Genomic DNA, 5,425 nt, shown 5'->3' on the forward strand with positions numbered 1-5,425 from the left:
CCGCCACGCCCACTGCCACGCCCCCTCGTCACGCCCCCACCTTAGGCCCCTCCCTCCTCGGGGAGTTGCTGGAGGAAGTTGGGACTTGAGCCGACCGACCCGCCCAGCGATATCTACGCCCCCTATAACCCAGCCTGATGTCTAGTCCTGAGGCCTTCCCTGGAGACCTCCGGGTCCGAAGGCTCCTGGGACCCAGTAGGAGTGGGAGGAAGGGGCCTGACCCCTCCGTCCCCTTAAACACACACACCCTCACACACTCAGGCCCAGGCTCGCCCGGCTTCCCATGGAAGGGCTCCCAGGGCAGGCAGGCAGTGGCGGAGAAGCGGCCTCGCTTTCTTCGTCCTGGCTCCTGGCGGGGCCTTCCCAGGTCCATCGGCCCCCATTCTGACTGCTCTGGGCCTGGGTGCAGCCGCGTGACCTCCACCCGCACCGAATCACAGAGGCCAGCACAAGCACAGCGCTGGGTGGGCTCCAGAAACGCACAGAGAGTGGGGTAAACGAGGCAGCCCCGCGGGCCCTTGGGCCAGATATGGACGGCCAGCGGCCATTCCTTCCTGTGTGACCTTGGGGAAGTCCCCCTGCCCCCACTCCTGGGTCTCATCATGGCCCAGTAGAGCATGAAGTCTGCGCTTGTCTGCTCCAGGGCCTGTGACCTTGGAAAGGGTGGCGGAAGCCTAGTCCCAGGAGGGGGGAGGACAATGGTTCAGTCTGTAACAAAGGAGCCTGCTGTCTGCTGCCTGGTCCCCCTCCAGCCACCACGCCTGCCCCCCCATCACTTCCCGCAGTACACGGGTTCCAGGAGATGACTAGAGTCATTTCCCCTTTCATGGTTGACAACATGAGGCCAACAGGCCCCATACGGGCAGTGGAAGAGCAGAAAGGGTACCCCACCAGCCCCCTACTCAAGTCTAAGGGGGGCAAGTCCTGTTCCATCCTGCCAGGCTGAAGAGAGATCCCCAGTGGAGGGGGCACGTGGCAGTTCAAGGGGTTCCTTCTCAGATGAGCAGGGTCTTGGTGGGTCTGTGGGTCCCCTGGCACATGGGTGTGGTCAAGCAAGGGGTTTCTTGGGCTTGGGAGGAATGGCCAAGGGCTGGGGAGTAGCCATGGCCGCATGCAGCGAGAGCAAGGTTGTCTAGGAGCATGTGATGACCATGGCAGGTGGGACAGAGCCCTGAGCAGGAGGAAGCTGGTTTTGTGCTTGGTGTCTCTGTGCCAACCCTGCCCCTCTCTGGGCCTCGGTGTCCTTGTCTGTCCCTGTAGCTGAGGGAGGGCAGCACTGGCTGGGCTCGAGCAGAAAGAGAAGGGTCCCCTCAGCTTCCTCCCCACAGCCCAGACTTCCTGTTCGGCCACATCTAGGGGAATTGGAAAGCTGGGGGCCAGTCTTCCCTTACCCCCCCCCCGACCCCCACACTGGGTGACCTCAACCAGCATTGCCAAGTGGGGCAAGAGCTGCCAAGCCTCTCTCCCTCTCTCTCTTGGATGGGGCCAAGTAATTTGTAGTGCCTTTGGGAGTACCCAAAGGACAGCCTCCACTGGGTCCACCTGCCCTTGGTCCCCTGCAACAGAGCCAAGGGCCCTTGCCCAGTGCCACCGCAGATGTGCCCACACACACCCGCCCCACTCTCACATCCCCTGCACACATATATGATTCCACGGTCACAGGGATGTGTGGTGTATCCATTTATTTGTGCTGCACAAACCCATCTACTGCTACTGACCGCACTGGCAGGACCCCCAAGCTGCACAACTCAGGAGGCAGCCCTGTATGGGAGCACAGGCAGCCCCTGTGCGCATCCCCTGGGACACGGACTTACACACTGCTCCATGGAACACACACAGAGACACACAGACACACAGAGGCAAGTGTGGAGTGCGCATGCACTCCCGTGCACGCGAGTGCCCTGGGGCACAAGCGCATGCTTCTGTACACATGGGTCTCACCAGGCCCAGCCCGGCCCCAGCGCTATTCTGGGCCAGGCCTGAGGCCAATGAGGTCAGAGACTGCCAGCTCCCAGCAGGCCCCAGGCACTGTGTCTCCGGCCTAGACAGCCCAGCCCCCACTCTCAGCCCAGGCCAAGTCCAAGATGTCCCGGATCCCAGCCTGGCTCTGTGGCTGGGAAGATACCCACTCCCAACCCTCTGCTTCCCCAGAGCTGAGCCTCGAGCCCTGGTATTTCTGGCTCCAGGAGAGAACTGTCCACAGGTTCCTCTGTCACTGTCAACTGACACTGCCCATGGCTTCCAACCCAGCGGCCCTAGAGACTGGACTAGGTCCCTACAGGAAACCCACAGGAGCTAAAAATAGCACCCAAGAGACAAACAGGGTTCCGCAGGCCAAGCATTCATGCCACCATGTATGGAAAGGACACTGTCCTCCAGGGGAGCCTGGCTGGGGAGTCTGAGCATCTAGGGCTCTGCTCCCCCAGACCTGATAGGTTTTACTGGTATTACGGTGCAGGAGAATACGGGGACCTCATAAGAAACAGAATAAGGACTGGACAGGGGGCAGAACCCTGGGTTAGGGGCCACAGACTCAAGTTTGAGGCCTCAGTTCCTCTGTGACCTTATGCAGGGCACAACCCCTCTCTGGCCCTCAATTCCTTATAAGTCCACAGAGGACAGAGAGGAAGATAAGGTTTCAAAGGTGGAAAAGGCTTTAGCTTCAAGGATGTTTCTCTCACCGTGGTATTTCACATTATGGAGAACTGGAAAAAACAATGTTTGACCACAGGGCATCAAGACAATGACCACAACAATCATAATGACTAGTGTTTCCTGAAGGCTTGTGGTGCACAGGTGCTGTGATGCCATCATTATATCCATTTTACAGATGAGGGACTGAAGCTCAGAGAGGTTAGGCAGCCCACTGAGGTCTGACAGCTGTCATATGATCATGCCCCAGAAGTCTTAGTGTTAAGCTTTATTACCTTTAGAAGCTATAAAGTTTAAAGCTTGAAATCTATAGGAAACATAATATGAAAGTTTCATTACTTAAAATTTCTTTTTTTTATTTTTTACTGTTTATTCTTTTTTTTTTTAATGTTTTATTCATTTCTAGGAGAGAGAGAGAGAGAGAGAGAGCGTTAGCAGGGGAGGGTCAGAGAGAGAGGGAGACACAGACTCTGAAACAGGCTCCAGGCTCTGAACTGGCAGTCAGCACAGAGCCTGACGCGGGGCTCGAACCCACGAACCATGAAATCATGACCTAAGCGAAAGTCAGACGCTTAACCGACTAAGCCACCCAGGCACCCAGGCGCCCCATGTTTATTCATTTTTGAGAGAGAGAGCACAAGCGGGGGAGGAGCAGACAGAGAGAGAGAGAGGGAAATACAGAATCAGAAGCAGGCTCCAGGCTCTGAGCTCACTCAGAGATCTGTGAGATCATGACCTGAGCCGAAGTCAGAAGTTTAACTGACTGAGCCACAAAGGCACCCCTAAAATTTCTTCATGCTAATTTAGTTTTGTGAATTGGAGATAATAACTTCAATTTTTTTCAGTTGACTTTTGCCATCTTCAGAGAGCAAAAAAGGAAACGTCAATAATTAAACTTTCAAAGGGTGTTTCCTGTAAATTTGCAGCTTTATACTTCTGAGATTTTGAAAGCGTAAAACTGCCCCGTTTCAGGGCGCCCTGTTCTTTGAAGTCAGTTTGACTTCCAAGCCCATGTGACAGTATTTGACAGTGCATTTGGGAGACTTGGGGATCTAGGATGCTTCTGTTGTGTAAAAGCTCCAAGTAGAAAAGTGCATGAGAGACAACGAACTTTATAGGAAACAACAGCACCCCACCTCTCTCGGGCTGAGCCTCCTGGCCCGGAAAGCTAGCAAGTACTCAACACTCCCATAATCCTTAGTTCAATATGATCCTCCCAACAGTTTTTTGATGAGAGTCTCACCCTCCCCATTCCATAGACGAGGAGTTCAGAGCAGAGAGGAGTAATGCCTTCCCACGGCCATTGTCAAACCCACTAACCTAAGCCCAGTCCAGCCAAGGCCTTTCTGACCCTGTGTCCCAAAAGTGACCTCCCTAGCTGGTCCGCGTGGCTTTCCCTAGCCTGGCCCATGACAGAGGCATGAGGAAGTGGGAGTTTAGCAAGATCTGGGCTTCAGTAGAATTCCTGTTTGCTTGGCTAGGACAAGCCTGGGGAGGATGGGGTGGCCCAGCCCGCTGAGACCCCAGACTTTGCCACTCACTGTCAAGGATCCCTTAGGCCAGCTGTCCTTTGCCAGTGGCTCTCTTGTTTTCCTGCCCACCGTTGATCTCCCAGCCCTGTCACCTGTGGGTCCACCGGTGACCATCTGCTCTCTGTTGTAGCTCCTGCCTTGGCCCTTGCCCATCTGCTGCACTTCCAGGCAGGAGCCCCATGAGGCTCTGAATCTACAGGGTCCTTAGTCCTGAGGGGAGGCCCAATCCCCAAAGCACGGCAGCCTGCTCTACGGGTGTCCATGGTGATGACGAACCAGGGGTGCAACACCTGGGCTGCTTCTCTAGCACTCAGCAGGCAGGAGATAAATAGCTATGTTAGGAAGGAAGGAAGGGAGAGAGGAGGAAGGGAGGGAGGGAGGAAGGAAGGAAGGAAGGAAGGAAGGAAGGAAGGAAGGAAGGGAAGGAAGGAGGGAGGGAGGAAGGGAAGGAAGGAGAAGTGAGAGAAAGGATGGACCAGAGGAGTCTCCCCACCCCAAACCTTCCTCCTCCAAAGCCCTCTGGATCTCCACAGCTCTTCAGATCCTCCATCCCTCCGTCCCTGGGTTGTCAAGGCTCATCCCAGAGTCAGCCCCAGAGCACAGGTTCAGTGCGAGGTCAGGATCATGGCTCAGACTGGAGTAAGAATTGAGGATCAGACTGGGGCAGAGGCTCAAGGTCAGCCAGAGTCAGAAAATGGTCCTTCAGCCCTTCCAGGGGGAGCCTTCATGTCCCGTGGGGAGGCAGGTGCTGGCTGCTTCAGGAACCTTCCATGGCACCAGGAACTAGTGACTCTGACCATACCATCCCCTGGTCCCCATCCCCTGCTCTAGCTCTGGTGTCCAGAGTGACCAGAGCCGCTTCTGGGCAGGAAGCCAGCCCAGAAAGCCCAGGACATCCCTGAGCGCCTGTCACTATGGCAACCTGCCNTGCCCCAGATGGAGAAACTGAGGCCCGAATGGGGCAGGGGAGCTGGGACCTGTTGTTCAAGGACCTGACCCCAGCCTGTCCTCCCTCCCTCCCACCCACTCTTCACCCCTCTGCCCGGCTTGATCGGGTTAGGGGAGGGGGATCTGGACTCGGATCTGCCGGGAGGGGGGCGGGCCCTACACCCGTGGTGATGTGGGGCTGGCAGCACAGGAACCAGACACCGACGATGAATAAATGATGCCCACTCGCGGCCTGCGACCAGATCGCCACCGCGAGCGCCGGCTGGCTGGCTGGCGGGGCAGGCCCCGGGGCC

The sequence above is a fragment of the Crocuta crocuta genome, unplaced genomic scaffold, assembly GCF_008692635.1.
Source record: "Crocuta crocuta isolate KB4526 unplaced genomic scaffold, BGI_CrCroc_1.0 scaffold77, whole genome shotgun sequence".
Classification (NCBI taxonomy): Eukaryota; Metazoa; Chordata; class Mammalia; order Carnivora; family Hyaenidae; genus Crocuta; species Crocuta crocuta.